This window comes from Sus scrofa, chromosome 4 (assembly GCF_000003025.6).
Source record: "Sus scrofa isolate TJ Tabasco breed Duroc chromosome 4, Sscrofa11.1, whole genome shotgun sequence".
NCBI classification, from domain to species: Eukaryota; Metazoa; Chordata; class Mammalia; order Artiodactyla; family Suidae; genus Sus; species Sus scrofa.
In genome coordinates this window covers 58122027-58137978 of record NC_010446.5, presented here as the reverse complement: position 1 = coordinate 58137978, position 15952 = coordinate 58122027, and the positions used below count along the sequence as shown (strand labels likewise).

The 15952-nt window shown below is 35.1% G+C and overlaps 1 pseudogene; it reads left to right on the top strand.

The window, feature by feature from the left end:
• LOC100512712 overlaps positions 1316 to 15952 on the top strand; it is a 113631-nt pseudogene continuing 98994 nt past the window's right edge.

The window sequence follows — 15952 nt, the reverse complement described above, 5'->3', positions numbered from 1 at the left end:
TCTGAACACCAACCAGTCAGCAACAGGGACACTTTTCTAAGCCTCCTTCCAGGATTTATACTTCCGACAGTCAATCAGATATAGCTACATTCAGAAACCATGCTTCCACAGCTGACAGCCAGCTAATCCCTAAATATTTATGCTTCTAAAAGTTCTCCACTTCCAGAACTTCTAAGATCAGCATTTTTAAGAGACATGGTACTCCGAAATTTGAACTCCCCTTGCTTGGCAAGGAATAAACTATGCTTTTTAGGTTTTTGGGTTTTTTTTTTTTTCAGATATTGAGTGGTATCTTGTTTTCTTAGTAAGTATAAAGTAAAAGAGTTCTTAGAGGAACAAATGGAAAATAAAGCTACAGGAATCACCAGCTGACAGATGATAGAGATACTTCTTGGCCAACTTTTATAACTTTTAGCTTTGAACCAGGATTAATGAAGAGCTTTTGAAGGATTGCCAGTTGGTACAGAGGAGACTATTATGATAAAATTTACATTCATAACATGCTATTTTAGCTTCAGTGTAAATGTGGAATTGGAGACATTGAGTGGAGGCACTTCCACAGATACATCAGTACCCATTTAGAAAGGAAAGATTGTGGCTTAGATTAGTGGGATATTGGAAGTGATGGAGAAATGTTACTGGATTTGAAAGTTAGTTACAAATAAAATCAAAAGAACTTGCAAATAGGAGTTTTCATGTGGCACAGGGGGTTAAGGATCCAGCATTGTCACTGCAGTGGCTGGGATTGTTGTTTGGCACAGTTTCCATCCCTGGCCTAGGAACATCCACATGCAGTGGACACAGCCAAAAAGAAACAAATAATAATAATAATAATAACTTGAAAACAGATTAAAGAATGAATGTATTATGGATGTATCCATGTTTTTGGATTTTGCTTCTAAATGGAGAGTGGGCCTTTCACCAAAATTGGAGTCAATGGATTAAATTAGGAGTAGGGAAAGAATATCATGAATATATTCTGGATATAGTGAGTTTGCAATGCCTTTGAAAATTCTATGAGAAGATTTCAAGAAGCAATCATAGAATGCATGAGTCTGGACCTCAGAAAAGAGATCTAGGCTGAGAAAGACAAATATAGTCATTCACCTACAGAACTCCATATATTTCTAACTTAGAAAAAAAATGCGTTTATAAAGAAGAGAGAGAAAAGAAATATATATAAGAAACAGTCAGAGAGGAGGAGGAAATTCTGGACAGTTTGGTGTTGCAGGAGCAAGTCTTTCACAGGGTTGAATGTGAATGCTGTTGAATGTTGAATGCTGCTGAGAAGTTACAGGAGATGAAATTTGCAAAAATGGCCAACGGAATTAGTGGTCTGAAGGTCATTGGTGACCTCAGCAAGAGCTATTTTGCTAGAAAAGAAACCAAACTGAAGTTAAAGTAAGGAGTAGGCATTGAAGGAACAGAAATGAAAAACCACAAGAGTAGCCAATCATATTAATACATTTCCTTGGGAAGAATAAGAACTATCTGGGGAGATAGCTGGAAAAGGAAAGAGGAGATTTATTGGCGGGGGGGGGGGGGGGGGGAAGTAGGAGGTGGTAAGGGTTTTTTTTAAAAATGAGAAAGACCCAATATATAAAATGTATCAAACTGGCATTTTCAGTAAATTCTCTCTGTTGTTACATAGTAGCAAATTCTCAAATGAATAATATTATTTAAATATGGACATTCCTCCAATAGACACATTACAGATTCCAGTTTAAGCTGAAGCCTATTCATGTCCAATTAGAGTTATAATTAAAGATTAGCCAGTTTCGCTTTTTGCATCTTAATGTATTTTAAAGTTTTGTTAGCCTAAGACTGTTGACTTCTAGCTCATAATGATGTTTTATATCTTAATAAAGCTTTGCTTTTATTTTTTGTTAACTGTTAGAGTTTACATGAGCAATGATACAGAGGAAGGATTTCCATAGCAGGGGGCAGCTGCATTTATATACAGAGATTAGCATGGGGTAACAAGAAAGAAAAATGTAAAGTGAATATAAAAGAGGCAGACTTTTTGTTTGGCTCTTAAAAAAAAATTTCTTCTTGACAGCATTGTTCACTGGTCGTATTGCTATTCTGAGGAAATGTAAGCCAGAGTAAATAATTGCTTTTGAGGCAGAATATAACTCTATATATACCACAGTTAAAGGCTATCTTATAATAACTCCAGAAATCTATAAACTGGTAGATAGTGAAAGTGGTTAAATGAAAATATAAAGTTAGGAACTGAAGAAAGAACAAAGATTAAATATTCATGTGTATAACTAACAGGGAAGAAAGGGCCACTAAAATTTGGGGCACAAAAAAAGTGTTCATCATTATATTAATGTGACTACAGAAATGTTTGCCCAAGGTCATGAAGGGAGAAATCAACAAATGCAGCTGACTGACAAGGAACAACATTAGTTCAACAAGAGGTCATAGTAAGTGTGTCTTGAATACTTCGCCTAAGAACATCTGAAGTTCTCTTTTGAGTAAATAGTGTTTCAACACAAAGAAACTGAAAAAGCCCCTTATGCTACTGGCTTTGGTCCAGAGAAGTAAACAAGGTCAACATAGTGCCAGAAATACCGAGTGCCAGAAATACAGGGAACAAATTTTATAACATTCTCAAGTCTTTCAGTCAGAATTTAAAGCGGAAAATTGTATCATACCATTGAAACTTCCCAATTGGTCTGCCTGCCACCACTGCGAAACTTCAGAGACCCAGCAGCAGGACCCTTTCAAATGGGAAATTAGAGCAGAAAGCCAGCTGTTTATCTGCTCCTGTTTCAGACCTGGTTCAAGTGTGTCTATTTCCCCATAGAAGTGTAAATCCCTTAACTCTGCTGCCAATATTCACTGCTTTCTCATTTTCTAAGTTAATTAATGATAAAACTAATACCTAACATTTACTGAACATTTACTATGTGCCACTAATTAGGTTGCTTCCTTTCTAAATTCTCCTAAACAAATTATAAGGTTGATAATGATATTTTTTCCTATTAAAAGGCCAAACCACAAAGTAATTAAGTATATTTTAAAGTTCACAGAGACAGAACCATGAATGAGCAGGAATTTAAACCCAGAGAGTTTAACCCCAGTATAGAGAGTTTAAACTACAAATTTAGAAGAAAATGTTTAGGTTATAGATTTAATATATAACTTTATATTACAGCAATGTTTCCTTTCTATACTGGAATTATATTTAGCATTTTTTCTTTTCAAAGTTTTAATACTTAAGATTTAATTCCATTAATGTTATTTTATATTTATTCTAATCTTTCTACATTTTGTTTTCATGAATTCACATATGTTGTTTATTTTATAAATAAAAATATATATTTAATCTGCATTTTATTTCACCATTTATATCCCTAGCATTTTGTTTTTCTCACTTTAATTTTTATGTTTAAAATATGTCTATTATACTTTTTACCTCCCTGCATTTTTTTTTTTTTTTTTTTGGCCTTGCTGACAGCATGCAGAAGTTCCCAGGCCAGGGCTCAAACCTGTACCAAAGAGGTTACAATGCCAAATTCTTAACCCACTGAGCCACTAGGGAACTTCCTCCCTTTAACATTTAAAATAATTTTTGATGATTGTGTTTCTTCCAATATAGCAGGCTAACTGTCTTAAAAAGTCTTCTTTTTAACAATTAGAATAAAATGGAATAAGCATCTTTTAAAAGGCATTGCTAAACCGATATAAAAATAAAGAGAATCCCTTAGGGATAAAAATTAAGAGGAAATAGAAACCAGAGTATGAAACTGAAATTCTAATTATGTGTTTCCTGGGGGTGATTTTGATTCCCAAAACCAATGAGATTGAATATCAAAAATCCAAGTTCAAGAAGACTAATCCGCACAGTGAGGATGCCCACACAAATTCAGGACCTTCAGATAAAAACAAAGAAAAATGGTTTTTCTTTTGTTTTGTATGTGAGGACATCAAAATAAAGTTGAAGGCTTCCCATTGACTGACAAGATCCTACATGATCTCACCACCATTACTTCTCCCACCATGTCTCCCTCCAACCAGACTGGCCTCTGTGCTTTCGGTGACCCCCATTTTTGTCACTTTGCAGTGGTTAACACTTCCTTTTGGAACTCACTTCTCCCAGATATCCAGATACAGCCTTCACTTCCTTACAAGGAAGTGTAAATAATTTACAAGGAAGTTGTAAATAAATTAGTAAACATCTGTGTAAATCTAAACGTACATTTATTTTATAACATGGTAACAATAATTTTAAATTTAGGGGCTTCATAAAATAAGGTAGACCTAAATATTTGACAATATAAGTCAGAAGAAATTTTAGGAGTTAAGGCATTCAAATTCACTGTATACTGTAGGAAGAGATGTCAATTAACTTTATACATAATCTGTATTAATTTGGGTTCTGTGAAAGCAGAGCCTGATTATTGATTCTTGTAAAATGATTTCAGGGAGTGCTATAAACCTAAAAGTTGTGCACAGCACTATATGTGTCTCATATATCAAAAAAAAAGGAAAGAAAAGGACAAGAATAAAACAAAAACTTGCAGAGGCGACAAATATGGCACTTAGAAATAAACACATTGCCTTAAATGCTTATTTTAGGAAAAAAAAGATGAATAATATACCCAACTTAAGTTCAAAAAAAAAATACAACCCCACTAATATAGAGTAGTAAAAGGAAGGAAATGATACAGATAAGAATAGAAATTACAGAAACAAAAAAAAGTAAAAATTCAATGTAAGATGACAATAAAATGAAAACTTCTCTTTGCATAAATTAATAAAATACATAACATTTTGCAAGTTTTATTAAAATGAAGAAATTAAATAAACAAATAAGTAAAGAGATGAGATAATGCCCCTCCTTATTCTGGAATATTAATAAAGCAGTTATTTGAAAATAAAGTTGTAATATCTTATGTCTACACATTTAAAAATAAAGAATGTAGTGTCTTAATAACTTTTAAAAGTTGTCAGCAGGCATGCAGAAGGTGACCAGCTTCCACTGTGGGAAGTCACAGCCACTCTCCTTTCCCAGAACCTTCCTATCACAGGAAGGAAAAGACTTAAGTCATTGGGAGAGAGGCAACACTATATCTTCTTGTCCCTGGCACCATGGGAGATTGGTAGAAGCAAATATCTGTATCTGTATTTGGGGGAGGGATAGGGAAGTCTTCTTCCCACTCTTAAGAACCAAGCAAAGATCCAAGTCTTCTGAGAAAGGGCAAAAGTAGAAACTATACATCAGTAGAGGAGCAGAAAATTTCTAGGGCCTAGGATCCAGACATTTTAAATACATTTCCAGGCAGATATCTGCTCCACTAGTGAAAGGGCAGAAACTCTCACCCAAGATGCCCACAGATCACAAAACAAGGCACAGTGTGGCTGCCCTGCAGATAAAGACAAATATTAGTAATTCCGAAAAAGTCTAGGCACATAAGCACTGCCTAAGCTAGAGACTGGACAAGGTAAACTGAGAAGCCCTCCTGACCAGGATTCTAGAACAAAGTTAACAGACTAATGGTCTCCCTCCCAATGAGAAAGGAGAAACGTGGGAAGAGACTCCTCTGAGAAGCAGTCAGTCTTGGGCGACTACAGAAAACAGAGGTTAGAGTGGGAACACTGAGAGAATTTTCTGGCACGCAAAAACTCACACTAAACGTAAGGTAACAATAACCCACTATTTAATTAAACAAGGAGGCCATTAGGCTAAGGTGACTCTAATGCCATGGTGGCTTATATGAGCAAGCGAAAATCTAAGTCTGTAAATACCACAAAGTTATTCAATCAAAATCTAATGACGACCAATCACAAACAGCTAACTAGACTGTAATCTATAGTCAGTCAATAATTTCATTGCTTTGCTTCTGCCTTTTTTATATCAAAGTCTCTCCCTAAGCTCCTATAGGTGGATCACATACAACTTCTAATTTCTCAGATAATGTATTTGTACAAATTGAAGGTGTACTGTAACCCTGAATCAAATAAGTCTATTGGTACCTTTTCCCAGCTGCATTTGCTCACTTCATGTGTCTGTCACATTTTAGTAATTCTCATAATATTTCTAATTTTTTCATTATTATTATATTTGTTATGGTGATGTGTAATCAGTGATCTTTGGTATCACTACCATGTCATGGTGAAGGCTCAGATGATAGTTAGCATATTTTAGCAATAAAGATTCTTTTTGGCCATGCCCATGGCATGAGGAAGTTCCTGTACCAGGGATTGAACCCATGCCACAGCAGGGACAATGCTGAATCTTTAACCACTGGGCCATCAGGGAACTCCAATAAAGTATTTTTTAATTAAATTATGCACTTTTTTTAGACATAATGCTATTACACAAATAACAGACTACAGTATAGTATAAACATAATTTTTACATGCAATGAGAAAAAAAAATTGTGTGACTTTTTTTGCTGAACTCATCCCATCATGGCTCAGCAGTAAATGAACCTGACTAGTATCCATGAGGACATGGGTTCAATCCCTGCCCTCACTCAGTGGGTTAAGGATCTGGTGTTGCCATGAGCTGTGGTGTAGGTGGCAGATGCCGCTCAGATCCCATATTGTTGTGGTGTAGTCCAGCAGCTATAGCTCCGATTTGACCCCTTGCCTGGGAGTGTGGGCCTAAAAAGACAAAAAATAAATAAATGAATTCCTTTTATTGTGGTGGTCTAGACCTAAACATGCAATATCATGAGGTATGCCTCTAGTGTGAACAACACTATGCCCATAAGTTCAAAAACTTAGATCAGCACACTTTTTCTGTAATGGGTCAGGGAGTAAACATTTTAGGCTTTGGGGGGCCCTATTGCAACTACTCAGTTCTGCAGTCATAGCATTAAGAAGCTCTAGTCACTACTATTTACTTACTAGTGAACAAGTGAATGCCTTTTCCCTAAGATCAAGAATTGGGCAAAGACAGATACTCTTACCACTCCTGTTCAACATTTTACTATAAGTCCTAGATAGTGCAATGAAAAATTAAAAATATAATAGGCATATGGATTGAAAAGGAAGAATTGGGACTCCTTTATTTAAACATAACATTATCTGCAGAAAAAATCCTCAGATTCCAAAAAAACAGTTGCTAGAATTACTAAGTTTAAAATGGTGACAGGAAACAAGGTCAATATATAAAAAATAAATGCATATTTATAGACTAGCTATGAACAATTTTTAATTTAAATTTAAAATGTTGGAGTTCTGGTCATGTCTCACTGGACTAGAATCCATGAGAACAGAGTTTGATCCCTGGCCTCGCTCAGCAGGTTAAGGATCCAGCATTGCCGTGAGCTATGGTGTAGGTGGTGTAGGCCGCAGACACAGTTGAGATCTTGCATTGCTGTGGCTGTGGCGTAGGCTACAACTCAGATTCCACACGTAGTCTGGGAACTTGCATATGCTGCAGGTGCAGCCCTAAAAAGACAAAAAAATAATAATAATAAAAAACAAATAAAAGTAAAATAAAAAATGCCATTTACAGCAACATCAAATATCTGAAATAGTTAGGGATAACAAAATATATACAAATTTTGTATGCCCATAGCTGCAAAATATTGAAAAGAGAAATTAAAGAGCAGTGGATGGAGAAATATACTGAACACGTGTTGGAAGACTCATTGATTAGATGTTAATTCTTCCTAAGAATGTCTATAAATTCGAAGAAATCTCAATCAACTTTTTCTCCATGTAACTTTTTTGGTAGAAATACTTAAATTAAGTAAAATAATTCAGAAAGAGAACCAAGTTTGAGGACACAAGCTGGTTGATTTCAAATTTGCCACGCTGTTACAATAATCAAGAAAATGAAGTAGATTATATAATTGATCAGTGGAATAGAATAGTTTCCAAGTAGACTTACATGTGTTTAGTCAATTGATTTTGACAAAGATATCAAAATAATTCAATGGAACAAAGGTAGATTTTCCAAAAAAAAAAAAAAAAAACTGTGCTGTAACAATTGGACATGCATGTGCAAAAAGTAAATAAATAAAACAACTATAAACTCTTAACTTTTAAGATATTAAAAACTAACTTAAAATGGATCACAGACCTTACTCATAAATAATCAAAGAAAAATATTGGTAAATTGGACTTGATAAAATTTGAAACTTCTAATCTTTGAAAGAACACTACTAAGAAAATGAAAGATAGGACACTGGGAGAAAATATTTGCAAAACATATTTATCTGATAAATAACTTTCATTTAGAATATGTTATCATTTATCACTTAACGATAAGTAAACAAACACAATTTTTAAATGGGTAAAATAGTTCAACAGATATTTCAGCAAAGAAATGTGAATGGCAGACAATCACAGGAAAAGATGCAAGATTATTTTACTCATTGATAAAACATCCAGGGAGTTCCTGTCGTGGCGCAGTGGTTAACGACTCCGACTAGGAACCATGCAATTGCAGGTTCGATCCCTGGCCTTGCTTAGTGGGTTGAGGATCCGGTGTTTCCCGTGAGCTGTGGTGTGGGTCACAGACATGGCTCAGATCCCGCGTTGCTGTGGCTCTGGTGTAGGCTGGCGGCTACAGCTCCAATTAGACCCCTGGTGTGGGAACCTCCATGTGCTGGCAGGTGCGGCCCTAGAAAAGACAAAAAAAGAAAGAAAGGAAGAAAGAAAGAGAAAACATCCAGTGAAACCGCAAGGAGATACCACTACACAGCTTCTGAAATGGCTTTAAACAAACAAATAAACAAAAAAACATAGGGTATAAGGAACTTGCAAAGATGCAGTGCAACTGGAATTCACATACATCTCTGGTGGGAATGCCAAATGTTATAGCACTTTGGAAAAGGGTTTGTCACTTTCTTCTAAAGTTAAACATGGGATCCAGTAATCCAAACCCTGGATATTTAGTCAAGAAAACTAAAAACACAAGTCCATACAAAAACTTCCACACGAATACATATTATTCATACTAGCCCAAATCTAGAAAGAAGCCAAACATGCATCAACAGGTAAATACATAAATAAATAACTCATGGTACATCCATCCATACAGTAAGATTCTCAGTAATGAGATAAATGAGCAACGGTAGAACCAATTATTGACAATATAGACGAACCTCAAAAACACTATGGAAAGTGAAAAAAGCCAGACACAAAAATCTACATACTGTGTGATTCCATTTGTAGGACAGTTTACAAAAGGCAAAAAACTGCTGTGTAGGGGGTTGAAATAGGATGAGTGATGTCCAGGAGCTGGAGCTGAAGAAGTCATTTAGCTTTGCCTGTTTTTGAAATTTATATAGATGGAGTCATATAGCAAAATCTTAAATCTGGCTCTTTTTGGTCAGTATTACATTTGTGACCTTCTATATCTTTGTGTAGAGATTTAATTTGTTCATTCTCATTGCTTTATAGTATTCTACTGCATAACTATGTTACAACTTACTTATCAAAGTGTCATCACACATTTTAGAATTACAACATAAAGACTAGTTTGCTAAAATTCTTTTTAAATTATATTCTTAAAACTCTTAAGTTCTTGTTTAAGTCTTAGTTAAGTCTTACAAAATCTAAATGGGATTTTTCTTACCAAGTCACATCTCAAACAGACATTAAAACCAAGTATATATCTATACCATGCATTGACTTTTTTATTGAAAAATCCCTTTTATCATTTGATCAGATCAAATATCATCACATCTGGCTTGCCACTATCTACTAGTGCCTAAGATTCCCCCCACCCCTGCTATGGAATTTCCTTTTTCTCAATGTGTTTTCTAATTTAGAGCTGAAGATAGTCACCTTTTCCATCTCTGACAGTCAGTAATTTCAAAATATTTATCTCCTAGATTATGGTAGTCTTGGCATCCTCCTCAAACAAAATCAAGATACTCCCTGAAAGAAAAGGAAAAGGAAGTGTTGGCTCTCAGCTCACACACAGTTTAGATGCTAAGGGATTCTGCCTCAAACAATGACCATAGTAAATCAGTCTATCTGAGATATAGCCTGCTAAAATCCTTAAGCACATTATCTTCAATTACTATAGTAAATGGAGCCACAGGTTATGTGTTACTTTTTTTTTTTATTTTTTCAAGTTTTATTGAAGTATAGTTAATTTACAAGGCTGTGATAATTTCTGCTGCACAACTAAGTGACCCAGTCATATCTATAAACATATCCATTCTCACTCAGATTATTTTCCCACATAGATTATCACAGGTTACTGGGCAGAGGTCTCTGTGCTATATAGAAGGTCCCCTTTAGCCAATTGTTCCATATACCTCACCACGCATGTGCCAATCCCAAAGCCCCAGTCCATCACTCCCTTTTAAATGGAGAGGTTCTGGTATGAGTAAGAATAATGAGAGATTCTGTAGGGCCAGTGTAGACTGAACATTTCTGAGACTCAGAAACCTGCATGCACACATCAAGGTAACAAGGTTAGGTTTAAACTTGATTAAGTATTGAGTTTTTGCATTTTATTGTTGCAGTGAAAATCATGTCATGAGTACTCCATTTATTCCTCCATATAAGGATGTTGCTAATTAATCTATTATTCAAAAGCCACCAGTATTATATTAGTAACTGCATTATTTCATGACATTGACTAAAGCCCAGAAGCAGGTTCCTATGGCCTAATTAATTTTTTTAAAGCCTTTTACTCAGTGGGATGCTGCCTACCTGGATCTTTGAATGAAAGGATATTAATGAAACTGCAATGCAGATGATTATATTGAAAGTGATGAAGAATTTATTAGGAAGACAGCCATCACAGGCTATGCAGTATATGAGGCATATAACTGCTATAAGTAATGACAGAGTGTAGTTTAGGCAAGTAATGGGGAGCAGAGCTACAAAAGGAGAGCGTGGAGATATATTATTTAGTAATAAAGTTCCCATAAAAATTGAAATATGAGGTGGAAAGATTAACATGGTCATACAAGTCATCTTTAATGTTCATAGCCAAGTTCTGGCTTTTAGAAAGAGTAAACTGAATTTATGCCTGTGACAACATGTAAGTCAAAACCCTTATTTATATATTTCATGCAAATGACTACAAGCCTTTGGTTTGCAGTTACCAAAGTAATGTTTAGTAGCATTTAAATTTATTACATTAACATTGGATCGAGAGCTCTATTTCCACCTGTCAAATGGCTAATGTTTGTAGGTCATGTCATCAGTAAATAGTCTGCAGTTTACAGACCCCTGCATTGCTAGTCCCAAATCTATGAACAAAAGATTTCGCCTTTTGTCTTTCCACTTTAAACTGAATGTAGATGTGTTCTCAATTATTTCATAATGATATTTTGATATTATTAATAGACACATACCTTTTGGTCTTATGGCATGTTTATTTCCACAAAGGGGGTGGGTACATAGTGCTCTATTAAGAACAAGGGCTTTTGATGGTAGTAGACTTAAATGAAAACCCTGATGGTCAATTATCAGATGGGTAACCTTAGTCAAATGACTTTATTATCTGATCTCTTACTGTATAGCACAGGGAACTATACTCAAAATCTTATAATAACCTGTAATGGACAAGAATCTCAAAAATATGTATAGAACTGAATCGCTTTGCTGTACACCTAAAACTGACACATAATAAATAAACTATATTTCAATAAAAGTTTTAGAAAAAAACTCTAGGAATAGTAGTTTATAGTATATCCATAAAGCTGAATCCTATAGAGGTAAAACAAACTTTTTATGTACTTACATGAAAATATCTCAAAATATAGTAAGTAAGAAAAACAAAGTACATGGTATTCAATATAGAATTTAGCATTTGTATTTAAAATGGAAATAAAAACAGATATTTGCGCTGATTTGTATATGTATACTATATGTACTATTTTCTCTGTTTCCAATATATTTCTCTCTCTCCTTCTCTCTTTTCCTCTGTCCACATGCACTCATATGTGCCCACACATACATAAACATACAAAAACACATATTACTTTTTCATTGTGCTTTTCTCATTTCTAGTAACACGCTGACAGTCCTCATCTTGAAAAGTGTGATATTCAAAATTAAGTTTGGGCCTTGGGGTAGAAGCAGGCACAGTGAACCTTTTGGCTAGCCTTCTCCCTGGCCATTTAACCAAAATCCTCCTGACAAAAGAGGCCCATAGGCCAGTCCCGTCATGTTCACCAGTGTTCTTTTCTGGGAATTTTTCCTATGGACTTTACACTCCTGCATTAAGTGTAAAATAGCCCTTGGCCTTGCTTTGTCCTTGGAAAAGGAGAACTAGTTAAGAACAGAATCTGATTTTCAGGAGCCTCAATTCTGGGTGACACCTACCACACCTAGATCTTTTTTTTAAGCATAACAACTACAGAAAAGATCATATCACCAGTCTGCAGTCAGTTATTTTTTCTTCTACCTTATGATTCTTTAAACAAGAAGAAAATACTATAAAAGTTATCTGCATAATTTAGTCACACATCGAACATAACAGTGTCCTTTTTCTATGTCTACACAGTTTTATCTTTGAGAATACTGTGCCATTTTCAGTTACAAATTACTTTATATAAATGTGTTATACTGCCTTTCCTGGGTAGGTATAAAATTCATATAATTTCAGTTGATGTTTATTTTGTTCTATCATTGAAATGGATTCATTTTGTGTTATTTTGAGAAATATACTTAATTTGTGGATCATTTATATGTCTTCAGTATAGCTAGCTACTCTGATGTTTAAACAGTTTGTCTCATTTAGTAGTTTTATCATAAATGTTTAAATCACTTTATTTAACTCTTATTGCGTGTGCTTGTTCTCCCTTGTGAATGGATTTCCTTGCTCAGTAATACACTCTGGGCCAATTCTAACAGTGTACCTAAGAATATTAGTTCTTCACAATTGCACATATTTTCCATATTTCACACAAACTAATTATCCATATATTCACATGCTTATAATTAATTTTAAATTAGCTGGTTTTTGTCTTAAGAGGTATAATTATTTTCAGTGCTCAAAAGGTCAAAATAATCATTGAAGTATAGCATATTATTTCCAATATTTCAGAGTTTTATTTCTCTGGCCTTTGACCGTTTGTCCAGCCACATATATACTTCAAGCTCCTGACCCAAATCTTAAAATGTAAGAGTTAATGAAAAAATAATTAATTAATTAACTAAAAAAATATTTCCTGTCGTGGCTCAGTGATTAACAAATCTGACTAGGAACCATGAGGTTGCAGGTTCGATCCCTGGCCTCATTCAGTGGGTTAAGGATGCCGGCGTTGCTGTGAGCTGTGGTGTAGGTTGCAGACGCGTCTCAGATCTGGCATTGCTGTGTCTCTGGCATAGGCTGGCGGTTACAGCTCTGATTAGACCCCTGGCCTGGGAACCTCCCATATGCTGCAGGAATGGCCCTAGAAAAGGCAAATAAACAAAACAAAACAAAAAAAGGGGTTAATGGAGTTCCCTGACAGTCTAGGGTTAGGGACTTGGCATTGTCTCTGCTCTGGCTTGGGTTCAATCCCAGGTTTGGGAACTTTTATGCATGCTAAGGGTGGGACAAAAAAAAAAATAAAAAATAAAAAGAGTTAATAATAAAATAAATAATTTACAAAGCAAAGATTTTGCCCCTACTCTTGTGGAAAATTTTTTCTGTTCTTCCAGAGAAAGTTAAAATATTCCAACAAGTACATGCTTGTCTCTACTTAGAAAAGCATTTTTTTTTTTGCATGTAATAGAAGAATATTGTTTAGTAATCTTATTTAATTTCTAATTTTAATAACTTAATACCACCACAGTTGATGTCCTCAAAATATTAATAGCCCTCTACATGTATGACTATTAAAATAAATAACTATAAATAATAAAGCAATAATAATAACTCCTCAAAACAGTTAAAGAAATAACTGCTTTATTAGCCAGGTCAGCATATACTTTATATCATTTTTTGTAGTTTCCTATACGTTATATTTGGTAGTTATCTCCATTTCTCAAATGAAGAAATTGAGACTCAAGATATGTCCCTTGTGGTGGTAGTTAAACCATAAATTAAACCTAAGTCTTTCAATCTCCAAAGCTATGCTCTTTCAATATACCATGCCACAAATTTCTTCCTATTTCAACTTGGACTAAAGTCTAAAGGCATCTGAGCAATATTTTTGTTTTTGATGCCCAAGTGTGTTTTGATATGCTATGTGTATGTTTTTTTAAATATGTGGATGATTTTCTTTTTCTGTTCAACTGCAATAGTCTCTTTCACTTTTAAAAGTGGCTGAAGATAACAGAGGTAGAAAACACTGAAAAGGGGCATCGCTTTAAAGTCTCCTCAAATGAAAGTATTATTTGTGGTTTGTGAAAAATGTTGCACAGATATTGTGCCTTTTTATTATGCATAGACTGTTGCTTTTTCTTTGTTTCACCTTCTTTTGCATTTCTTTCACGATTAAAGTCAGGATGAATTTGAGGTAGGGGCCACTCCCGTGACTCTTTCCACCTTCACCCAAGCCAGTAGGCACTGCAATTTCTTTTCAAAATATGTTATCAGGTGAGAGATACAGTTTGACTTTTCAGATGAAAAGACATGCTAAAAAGAGGCATCCTTCAGGGTATTTTACTGAGCATCCAAACCCTTGGAGTTTTTCTGCTACTTGCATTGTGTCTTTCTACACATGTCCTTGTATTTCAAATTTTCTTCCTAGATCTTTTATAGTTTGTAATCTGTCCCAGGAGCAGGTTTAAATGACAGCCTCATGGAATATTATTTTAAGATCTAAAGAGGGAAAGAAGGAATATTTTCCAAAGGAAAAAAAAAAAAGTATTTACTTGGAAAGAGAAATTCTCTAAAGGACATATCCACCAGGAATGGTTCCACTTTTTATTATTCCTTCAGCACCACTGGGTAGGCTTACCAGGCCACATGAATTGGAGAAGGGAGACTTCGGGAAAAAGCAAAGGAGCAGAGCAAGATGATCTTAAGTTGGAGAAGAAACTTCATGAAAGCAGTATGACAGTTCTATTAAGTATGAAGAGAGACCTCAACCCAGTAGATATAATACAGATACTAACAATGGGACCTTAGGTGGGTCAGCCCTCAGGCACCAAACCTTCTAGTAGGAAAAATACTCAAAGAGAAGAGAACCTTTTCTTCTGAGGAAAGAAGTCTTCTTTTAAAATATGCACTCTCCCCAGAATAAAATATGATTGAAAATGTGGTGATCTGATTAAGCCTCTAAGTATGGCAGAAGTCTATAAAATTTCCTAAATGTTGAGTTTATTATCATCCAAGTTGAATCTAGCATAGGAAATACGGTGCTAGTTATTCTTTCAGTCACTTTGTTAATGATATTAAGAATGTAAAAAACCAAAGTCCTTCTAGAATCCTGAGACTATTTCAGTTAAAATAAATTGGAGCAAAACAGAAACATAGTTTTCAGAAACTCAGGAGAAATATATTCTGACACCCTACTTTCTAATTATAATTAAAAATACAAGTTGAGAGTAAGTAAAATGAGTCAAAAGTATCATCTCAAAATTTTAGAATGTTAAAAAAAAAAAGGAGTTGCCATCATGGCGCAGCGGTTAACGAATCTGACTAGGAACCATGAGGTTGCGGGTTCGATCCCTGGCCTTGCTCAGTGGGTTAAGGATCTGGCGTTGCCGTGAGCTGTGGTCTAGGTCACAGGCATGGCTCAGATCCTGTGAGCTGTGGTCTAGGTCACAGGCATGGCTCAGATCCCATGTTGCCGTGGCTCTGGCGAAGGCTAGCAGCTACAGCTCCGATTCGACCCCTAGCCTGAGAACCTCCATATGCTTCAGGAAGCGGCCCTAGAAAAGGCAAAAAGACAAAAAAAAAAATTTAGAATGTTACTAAATTCTTGAAGTGATTTTCCAATCACTTTCCCAGAATACAAGTACTATGAATTAAATAATGTTGAAATAAATTTGAAAATCTTTGGTTACACATATGCATAGGCCCCTTTATAACAATAGGAGTATTTTGCAGAGGATTTCCTGTGGTTGTCATGAAGGC